This window comes from Ranitomeya variabilis, chromosome 1 (genome assembly GCF_051348905.1).
Source record: "Ranitomeya variabilis isolate aRanVar5 chromosome 1, aRanVar5.hap1, whole genome shotgun sequence".
Lineage (NCBI taxonomy): Eukaryota > Metazoa > Chordata > Amphibia > Anura > Dendrobatidae > Ranitomeya > Ranitomeya variabilis.
Genome location: NC_135232.1, coordinates 143,696,242 through 143,714,035, shown reverse-complemented (window position 1 = coordinate 143,714,035; position 17,794 = coordinate 143,696,242).

Sequence of the window (17,794 nt, the reverse complement as noted above, 5' to 3'; positions counted from 1 at the left end):
AGCCTATAGATCTTCGAAAGCAACTTTTTAGCTCACTTAGAATTAAAATGTCGGAGAAACACATAATTCAAATTACAAGGTAGGTAGATCTTACCCACATTTACAGAACCGGATGATTTTAAAAAGCATATTATAGAAATAAACAAAATGTTAGGGCTAGGGAAACGCACCAAATAATAAAGGAATTGATGCGAGGTGCGTTCGCTGACCGGGGTCCACCGTACAGAGATGGTACCTGCTGCTATGTAATGGCGGATGGACTCTTAGCTCACACGTGGGTTAGACTTCACCCCGTGTGAAATGGTAGTGAGCTCTGTTGCTTCACAGAGTCGCACAATATGCTGCACCCTGTTAGCAGTCACAAGGTGCAGCTATAAGACACTAGTGGGATCCCTAAGAATCACCCCCACTAATCTGGTGATTGAACTGGCTCTGACCCTCTGTGGCTTTTGAGCCCGCACCTGAGGACGCCCCAAGTCAGATGCTCAGTTCAAGCAGGAATTCCCACCCTATACTGACGGTTGTCAGGAGAGCGCACAGTTGGCACACGGTGCCATAGAGACGGGCACTGCAACGTGTGCTTAGTGAGCAGATAGCACTGTCGGGCGCTAGATAGCATGCATCCAAAATTCGCGAGCAGTCAACAACACTAGGAAGGGGGATGATTAATGAGCGACAGTCACACATAAACACACACACATCTTCAAGTATACACTAGCGCCTGACCGAAAGGCCATGCGAACCTTTTATAGCATCAGTGCTATGGGACCTTCCAGATGGTCCAATAGGAGCCGCAACAGGACCTGAGCATGTGACCCCCAACCTCCAGCTGGAGGTCGTCCTGTGGGCATGCTCAGTATGGGAAAAGCAGGATTTAGTCCCAGAAAGACCTGCTCGCTGCTGATAAGTGCTGGCAACAAAGTAAGAGCCTGGAAGAGCAGCAGTAACCAGTCGCACAGTATCAGCTTGAGCCAGACGCTGGGACCAACATCTCCACTGCGGCTGGAGAAGAATGGGAGACTGCAGCGGAGATGGTTCGAGATTCCCCCTGTGCAGAAATGGGAACTCGACACTTAACACACATATTCAAACTTTAAAATAAACAATTTTGATAGTTTCAATCATTTTAGTTACTTTTCAAAAGTTATCAGCAAACATGAAATTGCACACCTAAAAACAAAATTAAAAAACATAGGACTCCTCCATATCCCCTCAAAGCCTCCTTTCCATCTCCAATATAGGTGTGCTTTCTACTATTTTGGTAGAAAAAAAATCAAATCTTTGCTCATAATCTGGGAAAAGTAGAAGAAGAATGTGCACAGCTCCTCAATATTTGGAAATCTGCCGAGCATATAGATGTTCGAAAGCAACTTTTTAGGTCACTTAGAATTAAAATGTCGGAGAAACACTTAATTCAAATTACAAGGTAGGTGGATCTTACCCACATTTACAGAACCGGATGATTTTAAAAAGCATATTATAGAAATAAAAACAATGTTAGGGCTAGGGAAACGCACCAAATAATAAAGGAATTGATGCGAGGTGCGTTTGCAGCCCGGGGTCCACCGTACAGAGATGGTACCTGCTGCTATGTAATGGCGGAAGGACACTTAGCTCACACGTGTGTTAGACTTCACCCCGTGTGAAATGGTAGTGAGCTCTGTTGCTTCACAGAGTCGCACAATACGCTGCACCCTGTTAGCAGTCACAAGGTGCAGCTATGAGACACTAGTGGGATCCCTAAGAATCACCCCCACTAATCTGGTGATTAAACTGGCTCTGACCCTCTGTGGCTTTTGAGCCCGCGCCTGAGGATGCCCCAAGTCAGATGCTCAGTTCAAGCAGGAATTCCCACCCTATACTGACGGTTGTCAGGAGAGCGCACAGATGGCACACGGTGCCATAGAGACGGGCACTGCAACGTGTGCTTAGTGAGCAGATAGCACTGTCGGGTGCTAGATAGCATGCATCCACCATTCGCGAGCAGTCAACAACACTAGGAAGGGGGATGATTAATGAGCGACAGTCACACATCTATACACACACATCTTCAAGTATACACTAGCGCCTGACCCAGCGGCCATGCAAACCTTTTATAGCATCAGTGCTATGGGACCTTCCAGATGGTCCAATAGGAGCCGCAACAGGACCTAAGCATGTGACCCCCAACCTCCAGCAGGAGGTCGTCCTGTGGGCATGCTCAGTATGGGAAAAGCAGGATTTAGTCCCAGAAAGACCTGCTCGCTGCTGATAAGTGCTGGCAACAAAGTAAGAGCCTGGAAGAGCAGCAGTAACCAGTCGCACAGTATCAGCTTGAGCCAGACGCTGGGACCAACATCTCCACTGCGGCTGGAGAAGAATGGGAGACTGCAGCGGAGATGGTTCGAGATTCCCCCTGTGCAGAAATGGGAACTCGACACTTAACACAAATATTCAAACTTTAAAATAAACAATTTTGATAGTTTCAATCATTTTAGCTACTTTTCAAAAGTTATCAGCAAACATGAAATTGCACACCTAAAAACAAAATTAAAAAACATAGGCCTCCTCCATATCCCCTCAAAGCCTCCTTTCCATCTCCAATATAGGTGTGCTTTCTACTATTTTGGTAGAAAAAATCAAGTATTTGCTCATAATGTGGGAAAAGTAGAAGAAGATTGTGCACAGCTCTGTTGTGAATTCCGTTCTCGAACTGCCTCCTGTGGTCATGAATGGTACTTCGGTGAGTTCTGTCCTTGGACTCCCTCTGGTGGCTGTGATGGGAGCTGCTGGTTCTGAGATTCCTTCCCCAGCTGCCCTCGTTTAGGGCTAGGCTAGGATTCTCTATTTAACTCCGCTCAGATCGTTACTCCATGCCAGCTGTCAATGTTCTAGTACTGGTTCAGATCTCTCCTCGATCTTTCTGAGGACCTGTCTACTCCAGCAAAAGCTAAGTTCCGGCTTGTTCATTTGTTACTTATGGTTTTTCTTGCTAAGTTCTAGTCCAGCTTGCTATCATGAAACTGCCTGGCTAGCTGGAAGCTCTGGGGGTGCAGAGTGGCACCACCGCACCGTGAGTCGGTGCGGGGGTATTTTTTGCACACTCTGCGTGGTTTTTGTAGTTTGTTGTGTTGACTGCAAAGATCCCTTTCCTATCCTCTAAATCTAAATTTCTGAATTTCAAAAACAATTGTAAACTGTTTCTTGCTCTGAAACCCCGCTCTTCTGGTGACCCTATTCAGCAAGTGAGAATCATTATTTCTTTGTTGCGTGGCGACCCTCAAGACTGGGCATTCGCCCTGGCGCCAGGAGATCCTGCATTGCGTAATGTAGATGTGTTTTTTCTGGCGCTGGGATTGCTTTATGATGAACCGAATTCTGTGGATCAGGCAGAGAAAATTTTGCTGGCTTTGTGTCAGGGTCAGGATGAAGCGGGGGTATATTGCCAGAAGTTCAGAAAGTGGTCTGTGCTTACTCAGTGGAATGAGTGTGCCCTGGCAGCAATTTTCAGAAAGGGTCTTTCTGAAGCCCTTAAGGATGTTATGGTGGGGTTCCCCTGCTGGTCTGAATGAATCAATGTCCTTGGCCATACAGATCGATCGGCGCTTACGTGAGCGCAAAACTGTGCACCATTTGGCGGTATCCTCTGAGCAGAGGCCTGAGCCTATGCAATGTGATAGGACTTTGACCAGAGCTGAACGGCAAGAACATATACGTCAGAATGGGCTGTGTTTTTACTGTGGTGACTCCACTCATGCTATCTCTGATTGTCCTAAGCGCACTAAGCGGTTCGCTAGGTCTGTCACCATTGGTACTGTACAGCCTAAATTTCTTTTGTCCGTTACTCTGATTTGCTCTTTGTCATCCTATTCTGTTATGGCATTTGTGGATTCAGGCGCTGCCCTGAATTTGATGGACTTAGAGTTTGCCAGGCGCTGTGGTATTTTCTTGGAGCCCTTGCAGCATCCCATTCCTTTGAGGGGAATTGATGCTACGCCTTTGGCCAAGAATAAGCCTCAGTACTGGACCCAGTTGACCATGTGCATGGCTCCTGCGCATCAGGAGGATATTTGCTTTTTGGTGTTGCATAATCTGCATGATGTGGTCGTGTTGGGTTTGCCATGGCTGCAGGTCCATAATCCAGTATTGGATTGGAAATCAATGTCGGTGTCCAGTTGGGGCTGTCAAGGTGTACATGGGGATGTTTCACTGTTGTCAATTTCTTCCTCCACTCCTTCTGAAGTCTCCCTCCTGTGGTCATGAATGGTACTTCGGTGAGTTCTGTCCTTGGACTCCCTCTGGTGGCTGTGAGGGGAGCTGCTGGTTCAGAGATTCCTTCCCCAGCTGCCCTCGTTTAGGGCTAGGCTAGGATTCTCTATTTAACTCCACTCAGATCATTACTCCATGCCAGCTGTCAATGTTCTAGTACTGGTTCAGATCTCTCCTGGATCTTTCTGAGGACCTGTCTACTCCAGCAAAAGCTAAGTTCCGGCTTGTTAATTTGTTACTTATGGTTTTTCTTGCTAAGTTCTAGTCCAGCTTGCTATCATGAAACTGCCTGGCTAGCTGGAAGCTCTGGGGGTGCAGAGTGGCACCACCGCACCGTGAGTCGGTGCGGGGGTATTTTTTGCACACTCTGCGTGGTTTTTGTAGTTTGTTGTGTTGACCGCAAAGATCCCTTTCCTATCCTCAATCTGTTTAGTTAGACTGGCCTCTCTTTGCTATAGCCTATTTCATCCTGTGTTTGTGATTTCCTCTAAACTCACAGTCAATACTTGTGGGGGGCTGCTTTTACCTTTGGGGAAATTTCTCTGAGGCAAGTGAGGCTTTGTTTCCTTTCTTTAGGGGTAGTTAGCTCTTAGGCTGTGAAGAGGCGTCTAGGCAGAGTCAAGCACGCTCCACGGCTATTTCTAGTTGTGTTGATAGGAGTAGGGTTTGCGGTCAGCAGAGTTCCCATTTCCCCAGAGCTCGTCCCGATTCCGTGTTTAACTATCAGGTCATTCCTGGTGCACCTAACCACCAGGTCCATAACACAGCTCCTCAATGTTTGGAAATCTGCCGAGCATATAGATCTTCGAAAGCAACTTTTTAGCTCACTTAAAATTAAAATATCGGAGAAACACATAATTCAAATTACAAGGTAAGTGGATCTTACCCACATTTACAGAACCGGATGATTTTAAAAAGCATATTATAGAAATAAACACAATGTTAGGGCTAGGGAAACGCACCAAATAATAAAGGAATTGATGCAAGGTGCGATCGCAGCCCAGGGTCCACCGTACTGAGATGGTACCTGCTGCTATGTAATGGCGGATGGACTCTTAGCTCACACGTGGGTTAGACTTCACCCCGTGTGAAATGGTAGTGAGCTCTGTTGCTTCACAGAGTCGCACAATACGCTGCACCCTGTTAGCAGTCACAAGGTGCAGCTATAAGACACTAGTGGGATCCCTAAGAATCACCCCCACTAATCTGGTGATTGAACTGGCTCTGACCCTCTGTGGCTTTTGAGCCCGCGCCTGAGGATGCCCCAAGTCAGATGCTCAGTTCAAGCAGGAATTCCCACCCTATACTGACGGTTGTCAGGAGAGCGCACAGATGGCACACGGTGCCATAGAGACGGGCACTGCAACGTGTGCTTAGTGAGCAGATAGCACTGTCGGGCGCTAGATAGCATGCATCCACCATTCGCGAGCAGTCAACAACACTAGGAAGGGGGATGATTAATGAGCGACAGTCACACATCTACACACACACGTCTTCAAGTATACACTAGCGCCTGACCGAGCGGCCATGCAAACCTATTATAGCATCAGTGCTATGGGACCTTCCAGATGGTCCAATAGGAGCCGCAACAGGACCTGAGCATGTGACCCCCAACCTCCAGCAGGAGGTCGTCCTGGGGGCATGCTCAGTATGGGAAAAGCAGGATTTAGTCCAAAAAGACCTGCTCACTGCTGATAAGTGCTGGCAGCAAAGTAAGAGCCTGGAAGAGCAGCAGTAACCAGTCGCACAGTATCAGCTTGAGCCAGACGCTGGGACCAACATCTCCACTGCGGCTGCAGAAGAATGGGAGACTGCAGCGGAGATGGTTCGAGATTCCCCCTGTGCAGAAATGGGAACTCGACACTTAACACACATATTCAAACTTTAAAAATAAACAATTTTGATAGTTTCAATCATTTTAGCTACTTTTCAAAAGTTATCAGCAAACATGAAATTGCACACCTAAAAACAAAATTAAAAAACATAGGCCTCCTCCATATCCCCTCAAAGCCTCCTTTCCATCTCCAATGATAGGTGTGCTTTCTACTATTTTGTTAGAAAAAAATCAAGTATTTGCTCATAATCTGGTAAAAGTAGAAGAAGAATGTGCACAGCTCCTCAATGTTTGGAAATCTGCCGAGCATATAGATCTTCGAAAGCAACTTTTTAGCTCACTTAGAATTAAAATGTCGGAGAAACACATAATTCAAATTACAAGGTAGGTGGATCTTACCCACATTTACAGAACCACATGATTTTAAAAAGCATATTATAGAAATAAACACAATGTTAGGGCTAGGGAAACGCACCAAATAATAAAGGAATTGATGCGAGGTGCGTTCGCAGCCCGGGGTCCACCGTACCGAGATGGTACCTGCTGCTATGTAATGGCGGATGGACACTTAGCTCACACGTGGGTTAGACTTCACCACGTGTGAAATGGTAGTGAGCTCTGTTGCTTCACAGAGTCGCACAATACGCTGCACCCTGTTAGCAGTCACAAGGTGCAGCTATAAGACACTAGTGGGATCCCTAAGAATCACCCCCACTAATCTGGTGATTGAACTGGCTCTGACCCTCTGTGGCTTTTGAGCCCGCGCCTGAGGACGCCCCAAGTCAGCTGCTCAGTTCAAGCAGGAATTCCCACCCTATACTGACGGTTGTCAGGAGAGCGCACACATGGCACACGGTGCCATAGAGACGGGCAGTGCAACGTGTGCTTAGTGAGCAGATAGCACTGTCGGGCACTAGATAGCATGCATCCACCATTCGCGAGCAGTCAACAACACTAGGAAGGGGGATGATTAATGAGCGACAGTCACACATCTACACACACACGTCTTCAAGTATACACTAGCGCCTGACCGAGCGGCCATGCAAACCTTTTATAGCATCAGTGCTATAGGACCTTCCAGATGGTCCAATAGGAGCCGCAACAGGACCTGAGCATGTGACCCCCAACCTCCAGCAGGAGGTCGTCCTGTGGGCATGCTCAGTATGGGAAAAGCAGGATTTAGTCCAGAAAGACCTGCTCGCTGCTGATAAGTGCTGGCAGCAAAGTAAGAGCCTGGAAGAGCAGCAGTAACCAGTCGCACAGTATCAGCTTGAGCCAGACGCTGGGACCAACATCTCCACTGCGGCTGCAGAAGAATGGGAGACTGCAGCGGAGATGGTTCGAGATTCCCCCTGTGCAGAAATGGGAACTCGACACTTAACACACATATTCAAACTTTAAAATAAACAATTTTGATAGTTTCAATCATTTTAGCTACTTTTCAAAAGTTATCTGCAAACATGAAATTGCATACCTAAAAACAAAATTAAAAAACATAGGCCTCCTCTATATCTCCTCAAAGCCTCCTTTCCATCTCCAATATAGGTGTGCTTTCTACTATTTTGGCAGAAAAAAATCAAGTATTTGCTCATAATCTTGGAAAAGTAGAAGAAGAATGTGCACAGCTCCTCACTGTTTGGAAATCTGCTGAGCATATAGATCTTCGAAAGCAACTTTTTAGCTCACTTAGAATTAAAATATCGGAGAAACACATAATTCAAATTACAAGGTAGGTGGATCTTACCCACATTTACAGAACCGGATGATTTTAAAAAGCATATTATAGAAATAAAAACAATGTTAGGGCTAGTGAAACGCACCAAATAATAAAGGAATTGATGCAAGGTGCGTTCGCAGCCCAGGGTCCACAATACCGAGATGGTACCTGCTGCTATGTAATGGCGGATGGACACTTAGCTCACACGTGGGTTAGACTTCACCCCGTGTGAAATGGTAGTGAGCTCTGTTGCTTCACAGGGTCGCACAATACGCTGCACCCTGTTAGCAGTCACAAGGTGCAGCTCTAAGACACTAGTGGGATCCCTAAGAATCACCCCCACTAATCTGGTGATTGAACTGGCTCTGACCCTCTGTGGCTTTTGAGCCCGCGCCTGAGGATGCCCCAAGTCAGATGCTCAGTTCAAGCAGGAATTCCCACCCTATACTGACGGTTGTCAGGAGAGCGCACAGATGGCACACGGTGCCATAGAGACGGGCACTGCAACGTGTGCTTAGTGAGCAGATAGCACTGTCGGGCGCTAGATAGCATGCATCCACCATTCGCGAGCAGTCAACACTAGGAAGGGGGATGATTAATGAGCGACAGTCACACATCTACACACACACGTCTTCAAGTATACACTAGCGCCTGACCGAGCGGCCATGCAAACCTTTTATAGCATCAGTGCTATGGGACCTTCCAGATGGTCCAATAGGAGCCGCAACAGGACCTGAGCATGTGACCCCCAACCTCCAGCAGGAGGTCGACCTGTGGGCATGCTCAGTATGGGAAAAGCAGGATTTAGTCCAGAAAGACCTGCTCGCTGCTGATAAGTGCTGGCAACAAAGTAAGAGCCTGGAAGAGCAGCAGTAACCAGTCGCACAGTATCAGCTTGTGCCAGACGCTGGGACCAACATCTCCACTGCGGCTGCAGAAGAATGGGAGACTGCAGCGGAGATGGTTCGAGATTCCCCCTGTGCAGAAATGGGAACTCGACACTTAACACACATATTCAAACTTTAAAATAAACAATTTTGATAGTTTCAATCATTTCAGCTACTTTTCAAAAGTTATCAGCAAACATGAAATTGCACACCTAAAAACAAAATTAAAAAACATAGGCCTCCTCCATATCCCCTCAAAGCCTCCTTTCCATCTCCAATATAGGTGTGCTTTCTACTATTTTGGTAGAAAAAAAATCAAGTATTTGCTCATAATCTGGGAAAAGTAGAAGAAGAATGTGCACATCTCCTCAATGTTTGGAAATCTGCCGAGCATATAGATCTTCGAAAGCAACTTTTTAGCTCACTTAGAATTAAAATGTCGGAGAAACAAATTATTCAAATTACAAGGTAGGTGGATCTTACCCACATTTACAGAACCGGATGATTTTAAAAAGCATAATATAGAAATAAACACAATGTTAGGGCTAGGGAAATGCACCAAATAATAAAGGAATTGATGCGAGGTGCGTTCGCAGCCCGGGGTCCACCGTACAGAGATGGTACCTGCTGCTATGTAATGGCGGATGGACACTTAGCTCACACGTGGGTTAGACTTCACCCCGTGTGAAATGGTAGTGAGCTCTGTTGCTTCACAGAGTCGCACAATACGCTGCACCCTGTTAGCAGTCACAAGGTGCAGCTATAAGACACTAGTGGGATCCCTAAGAATCACTCCCACTAATCTGGTGATTGAACTGGCTCTGACCCTCTGTGGCTTTTGAGCCCGCGCCTGAGGATGCCCCAAGTCAGATGCTCAGTTCAAGCAGGAATTCCCACCCTATACTGACCGGTTGTCAAGAGAGCGCACAGATGGCACACGGTGCCATAGAGACGGGCACTGCAACGTGTGCTTAGTGAGTAGATAGCACTGTCGGGCGCTAGATAGCATGCATCCACCATTCGCGAGCAGTCAACAACACTAGGAAGGGGGATGATTAATGAGCGACAGTCACACATCTACACACACACGTCTTCAAGTATACACTAGCGCCTGACCGAGAGGCCATGCGAACCTTTTATAGCATCAGTGCTATGGGACCTTCCAGATGGTCCAATAGGAGCCGCAACAGGACCTAAGCATGTGACCCCCAACCTCCAGCAGGAGGTCGTCCTGTGGGCATGCTCAGTATGGGAAAAGCAGGATTTAGTCCCAGAAAGACCTGCTCGCTGCTGATAAGTGCTGGCAACAAAGTAAGAGCCTGGAAGAGCAGCAGTAACCAGTCGCACAGTATCAGCTTGAGCCAGACGCTGAGACCAACATCTCCACTGTGGCTGGAGAAGAATGGGAGACTGCAGCGGAGATGGTTCGAGATTCCCCCTGTGCAGAAATGGGAATTCGAAACTTAACACACATATTCAAACTTTAAAATAAACAATTTTGATAGTTTCAATCATTTTAGCTACTTTTCAAAAGTTATCAGCAAACATGAAATTGCACACCTAAATACAAAATTAAAAAACATAGGCCTCCTCCATATCCCCTCAAAGCCTCCTTTCCATCTCCAATATAAGTGTGCTTTCTACTATTTTGGTTGAAAAAAAATCAAGTATTTGCTCATAATCTGGGAAAAGTAGAAGAATGTGCACAGCTCCTCAAAGTTTGGAAATCTGCCGAGCATATAGATCTTCGAAAGCAACTTTTTAGCTTACTTAGAATTAAAATGTCGGAGAAACACATAATTCAAATTACAAGGTAGGTGGATCTTACCCACATTTACAGAACCGGATGATTTTAAAAAGCATATTATAAAAATAAACACAATGTTACGGCTAGGGAAACGCACCAAATAATAAAGGAATTGATGCGAGGTGCGTTCGCAGCCCGGAGTCCACCGTACAGAGATGGTACCTGCTGCTATGTAATGGCGGATGGACTCTTAGCTCACACGTTGGTTAGACTTCACCCCGTGTGAAATGGTAGTGAGCTCTGTTGCTTCACAGAGTCGCACAATACGCTGCACCCTGTTAGCAGTCACAAGGTGCAGCTATAAGACACTAGTGGGATCCCTAAGAATCACTCCCACTAATCTGGTGATTGAACTGGCTCTGACCCTCTGTGGCTTTTGAGCCCGCTCCTGAGGACGCCCCAAGTCAGATGCTCAGTTCAAGCAGGAATTCCCACCCTATACTGACGGTTGTCAGGAGAGCGCACAGTTGGCACACGGTGCCATAGAGACGGGCACTGCAACGTGTGCTTAGTGAGCAGATAGCACTGTCGGGCGCTAGATAGCATGCATCCAAAATTCGCGAGCAGTCAACAACACTAGGAAGGGGGATGATTAATGAGCGACAGTCACACATAAACACACACACATCTTCAAGTATACACTAGCGCCTGACCGAAAGGCCATGCGAACCTTTTATAGCATCAGTGCTATGGGACCTTCCAGATGGTCCAATAGGAGCCGCAACAGGACCTGAGCATGTGACCCCCAACCTCCAGCTGGAGGTCGTCCTGTGGGCATGCTCAGTATGGGAAAAGCAGGATTTAGTCCCAGAAAGACCTGCTCGCTGCTGATAAGTGCTGGCAACAAAGTAAGAGCCTGGAAGAGCAGCAGTAACCAGTCGCACAGTATCAGCTTGAGCCAGACGCTGGGACCAACATCTCCACTGCGGCTGGAGAAGAATGGGAGACTGCAGCGGAGATGGTTCGAGATTCCCCCTGTGCAGAAATGGGAACTCGACACTTAACACACATATTCAAACTTTAAAATAAACAATTTTGATAGTTTCAATCATTTTAGTTACTTTTCAAAAGTTATCAGCAAACATGAAATTGCACACCTAAAAACAAAATTAAAAAACATAGGACTCCTCCATATCCCCTCAAAGCCTCCTTTCCATCTCCAATATAGGTGTGCTTTCTACTATTTTGGTAGAAAAAAAATCAAATCTTTGCTCATAATCTGGGAAAAGTAGAAGAAGAATGTGCACAGCTCCTCAATATTTGGAAATCTGCCGAGCATATAGATGTTCGAAAGCAACTTTTTAGGTCACTTAGAATTAAAATGTCGGAGAAACACTTAATTCAAATTACAAGGTAGGTGGATCTTACCCACATTTACAGAACCGGATGATTTTAAAAAGCATATTATAGAAATAAAAACAATGTTAGGGCTAGGGAAACGCACCAAATAATAAAGGAATTGATGCGAGGTGCGTTTGCAGCCCGGGGTCCACCGTACAGAGATGGTACCTGCTGCTATGTAATGGCGGATGGACACTTAGCTCACACGTGGGTTAGACTTCACCCCGTGTGAAATGGTAGTGAGCTCTGTTGCTTCACAGAGTCGCACAATACGCTGCACCCTGTTAGCAGTCACAAGGTGCAGCTATGAGACACTAGTGGGATCCCTAAGAATCACCCCCACTAATCTGGTGATTAAACTGGCTCTGACCCTCTGTGGCTTTTGAGCCCGCGCCTGAGGATGCCCCAAGTCAGATGCTCAGTTCAAGCAGGAATTCCCACCCTATACTGACGGTTGTCAGGAGAGCGCACAGATGGCACACGGTGCCATAGAGACGGGCACTGCAACGTGTGCTTAGTGAGCAGATAGCACTGTCGGGTGCTAGATAGCATGCATCCACCATTCGCGAGCAGTCAACAACACTAGGAAGGGGGATGATTAATGAGCGACAGTCACACATCTATACACACACATCTTCAAGTATACACTAGCGCCTGACCCAGCGGCCATGCAAACCTTTTATAGCATCAGTGCTATGGGACCTTCCAGATGGTCCAATAGGAGCCGCAACAGGACCTAAGCATGTGACCCCCAACCTCCAGCAGGAGGTCGTCCTGTGGGCATGCTCAGTATGGGAAAAGCAGGATTTATTCCCAGAAAGACCTGCTCGCTGCTGATAAGTGCTGGCAACAAAGTAAGAGCCTGGAAGAGCAGCAGTAACCAGTCGCACAGTATCAGCTTGAGCCAGACGCTGGGACCAACATCTCCACTGCGGCTGGAGAAGAATGGGAGACTGCAGCGGAGATGGTTCGAGATTCCCCCTGTGCAGAAATGGGAACTCGACACTTAACACAAATATTCAAACTTTAAAATAAACAATTTTGATAGTTTCAATCATTTTAGCTACTTTTCAAAAGTTATCAGCAAACATGAAATTGCACACCTAAAAACAAAATTAAAAAACATAGGCCTCCTCCATATCCCCTCAAAGCCTCCTTTCCATCTCCAATATAGGTGTGCTTTCTACTATTTTGGTAGAAAAAATCAAGTATTTGCTCATAATGTGGGAAAAGTAGAAGAAGATTGTGCACAGCTCTGTTGTGAATTCCGTTCTCGAACTGCCTCCTGTGGTCATGAATGGTACTTCGGTGAGTTCTGTCCTTGGACTCCCTCTGGTGGCTGTGATGGGAGCTGCTGGTTCTGAGATTCCTTCCCCAGCTGCCCTCGTTTAGGGCTAGGCTAGGATTCTCTATTTAACTCCGCTCAGATCGTTACTCCATGCCAGCTGTCAATGTTCTAGTACTGGTTCAGATCTCTCCTCGATCTTTCTGAGGACCTGTCTACTCCAGCAAAAGCTAAGTTCCGGCTTGTTCATTTGTTACTTATGGTTTTTCTTGCTAAGTTCTAGTCCAGCTTGCTATCATGAAACTGCCTGGCTAGCTGGAAGCTCTGGGGGTGCAGAGTGGCACCACCGCACCGTGAGTCGGTGCGGGGGTATTTTTTGCACACTCTGCGTGGTTTTTGTAGTTTGTTGTGTTGACTGCAAAGATCCCTTTCCTATCCTCTAAATCTAAATTTCTGAATTTCAAAAACAATTGTAAACTGTTTCTTGCTCTGAAACCCCGCTCTTCTGGTGACCCTATTCAGCAAGTGAGAATCATTATTTCTTTGTTGCGTGGCGACCCTCAAGACTGGGCATTCGCCCTGGCGCCAGGAGATCCTGCATTGCGTAATGTAGATGTGTTTTTTCTGGCGCTGGGATTGCTTTATGATGAACCGAATTCTGTGGATCAGGCAGAGAAAATTTTGCTGGCTTTGTGTCAGGGTCAGGATGAAGCGGGGGTATATTGCCAGAAGTTCAGAAAGTGGTCTGTGCTTACTCAGTGGAATGAGTGTGCCCTGGCAGCAATTTTCAGAAAGGGTCTTTCTGAAGCCCTTAAGGATGTTATGGTGGGGTTCCCCTGCTGGTCTGAATGAATCAATGTCCTTGGCCATACAGATCGATCGGCGCTTACGTGAGCGCAAAACTGTGCACCATTTGGCGGTATCCTCTGAGCAGAGGCCTGAGCCTATGCAATGTGATAGGACTTTGACCAGAGCTGAACGGCAAGAACATAGACGTCAGAATGGGCTGTGTTTTTACTGTGGTGACTCCACTCATGCTATCTCTGATTGTCCTAAGCGCACTAAGCGGTTCGCTAGGTCTGTCACCATTGGTACTGTACAGCCTAAATTTCTTTTGTCCGTTACTCTGATTTGCTCTTTGTCATCCTATTCTGTTATGGCATTTGTGGATTCAGGCGCTGCCCTGAATTTGATGGACTTAGAGTTTGCCAGGCGCTGTGGTATTTTCTTGGAGCCCTTGCAGCATCCCATTCCTTTGAGGGGAATTGATGCTACGCCTTTGGCCAAGAATAAGCCTCAGTACTGGACCCAGTTGACCATGTGCATGGCTCCTGCGCATCAGGAGGATATTTGCTTTTTGGTGTTGCATAATCTGCATGATGTGGTCGTGTTGGGTTTGCCATGGCTGCAGGTCCATAATCCAGTATTGGATTGGAAATCAATGTCGGTGTCCAGTTGGGGCTGTCAAGGGGTACATGGGGATGTTTCACTGTTGTCAATTTCTTCCTCCACTCCTTCTGAAGTCTCCCTCCTGTGGTCATGAATGGTACTTCGGTGAGTTCTGTCCTTGGACTCCCTCTGGTGGCTGTGAGGGGAGCTGCTGGTTCAGAGATTCCTTCCCCAGCTGCCCTCGTTTAGGGCTAGGCTAGGATTCTCTATTTAACTCCACTCAGATCATTACTCCATGCCAGCTGTCAATGTTCTAGTACTGGTTCAGATCTCTCCTGGATCTTTCTGAGGACCTGTCTACTCCAGCAAAAGCTAAGTTCCGGCTTGTTAATTTGTTACTTATGGTTTTTCTTGCTAAGTTCTAGTCCAGCTTGCTATCATGAAACTGCCTGGCTAGCTGGAAGCTCTGGGGGTGCAGAGTGGCACCACCGCACCGTGAGTCGGTGCGGGGGTATTTTTTGCACACTCTGCGTGGTTTTTGTAGTTTGTTGTGTTGACCGCAAAGATCCCTTTCCTATCCTCAATCTGTTTAGTTAGACTGGCCTCTCTTTGCTATAGCCTATTTCATCCTGTGTTTGTGATTTCCTCTAAACTCACAGTCAATACTTGTGGGGGGCTGCTTTTACCTTTGGGGAAATTTCTCTGAGGCAAGTGAGGCTTTGTTTCCTTTCTTTAGGGGTAGTTAGCTCTTAGGCTGTGAAGAGGCGTCTAGGCAGAGTCAAGCACGCTCCACGGCTATTTCTAGTTGTGTTGATAGGAGTAGGGTTTGCGGTCAGCAGAGTTCCCATTTCCCCAGAGCTCGTCCCGATTCCGTGTTTAACTATCAGGTCATTCCTGGTGCACCTAACCACCAGGTCCATAACACAGCTCCTCAATGTTTGGAAATCTGCCGAGCATATAGATCTTCGAAAGCAACTTTTTAGCTCACTTAAAATTAAAATATCGGAGAAACACATAATTCAAATTACAAGGTAAGTGGATCTTACCCACATTTACAGAACCGGATGATTTTAAAAAGCATATTATAGAAATAAACACAATGTTAGGGCTAGGGAAACGCACCAAATAATAAAGGAATTGATGCAAGGTGCGATCGCAGCCCAGGGTCCACCGTACTGAGATGGTACCTGCTGCTATGTAATGGCGGATGGACTCTTAGCTCACACGTGGGTTAGACTTCACCCCGTGTGAAATGGTAGTGAGCTCTGTTGCTTCACAGAGTCGCACAATACGCTGCACCCTGTTAGCAGTCACAAGGTGCAGCTATAAGACACTAGTGGGATCCCTAAGAATCACCCCCACTAATCTGGTGATTGAACTGGCTCTGACCCTCTGTGGCTTTTGAGCCCGCGCCTGAGGATGCCCCAAGTCAGATGCTCAGTTCAAGCAGGAATTCCCACCCTATACTGACGGTTGTCAGGAGAGCGCACAGATGGCACACGGTGCCATAGAGACGGGCACTGCAACGTGTGCTTAGTGAGCAGATAGCACTGTCGGGCGCTAGATAGCATGCATCCACCATTCGCGAGCAGTCAACAACACTAGGAAGGGGGATGATTAATGAGCGACAGTCACACATCTACACACACACGTCTTCAAGTATACACTAGCGCCTGACCGAGCGGCCATGCAAACCTATTATAGCATCAGTGCTATGGGACCTTCCAGATGGTCCAATAGGAGCCGCAACAGGACCTGAGCATGTGACCCCCAACCTCCAGCAGGAGGTCGTCCTGGGGGCATGCTCAGTATGGGAAAAGCAGGATTTAGTCCAAAAAGACCTGCTCACTGCTGATAAGTGCTGGCAGCAAAGTAAGAGCCTGGAAGAGCAGCAGTAACCAGTCGCACAGTATCAGCTTGAGCCAGACGCTGGGACCAACATCTCCACTGCGGCTGCAGAAGAATGGGAGACTGCAGCGGAGATGGTTCGAGATTCCCCCTGTGCAGAAATGGGAACTCGACACTTAACACACATATTCAAACTTTAAAAATAAACAATTTTGATAGTTTCAATCATTTTAGCTACTTTTCAAAAGTTATCAGCAAACATGAAATTGCACACCTAAAAACAAAATTAAAAAACATAGGCCTCCTCCATATCCCCTCAAAGCCTCCTTTCCATCTCCAATGATAGGTGTGCTTTCTACTATTTTGTTAGAAAAAAATCAAGTATTTGCTCATAATCTGGTAAAAGTAGAAGAAGAATGTGCACAGCTCCTCAATGTTTGGAAATCTGCCGAGCATATAGATCTTCGAAAGCAACTTTTTAGCTCACTTAGAATTAAAATGTCGGAGAAACACATAATTCAAATTACAAGGTAGGTGGATCTTACCCACATTTACAGAACCACATGATTTTAAAAAGCATATTATAGAAATAAACACAATGTTAGGGCTAGGGAAACGCACCAAATAATAAAGGAATTGATGCGAGGTGCGTTCGCAGCCCGGGGTCCACCGTACCGAGATGGTACCTGCTGCTATGTAATGGCGGATGGACACTTAGCTCACACGTGGGTTAGACTTCACCACGTGTGAAATGGTAGTGAGCTCTGTTGCTTCACAGAGTCGCACAATACGCTGCACCCTGTTAGCAGTCACAAGGTGCAGCTATAAGACACTAGTGGGATCCCTAAGAATCACCCCCACTAATCTGGTGATTGAACTGGCTCTGACCCTCTGTGGCTTTTGAGCCCGCGCCTGAGGACGCCCCAAGTCAGCTGCTCAGTTCAAGCAGGAATTCCCACCCTATACTGACGGTTGTCAGGAGAGCGCACACATGGCACACGGTGCCATAGAGACGGGCAGTGCAACGTGTGCTTAGTGAGCAGATAGCACTGTCGGGCACTAGATAGCATGCATCCACCATTCGCGAGCAGTCAACAACACTAGGAAGGGGGATGATTAATGAGCGACAGTCACACATCTACACACACACGTCTTCAAGTATACACTAGCGCCTGACCGAGCGGCCATGCAAACCTATTATAGCATCAGTGCTATAGGACCTTCCAGATGGTCCAATAGGAGCCGCAACAGGACCTGAGCATGTGACCCCCAACCTCCAGCAGGAGGTCGTCCTGTGGGCATGCTCAGTATGGGAAAAGCAGGATTTAGTCCAGAAAGACCTGCTCGCTGCTGATAAGTGCTGGCAGCAAAGTAAGAGCCTGGAAGAGCAGCAGTAACCAGTCGCACAGTATCAGCTTGAGCCAGACGCTGGGACCAA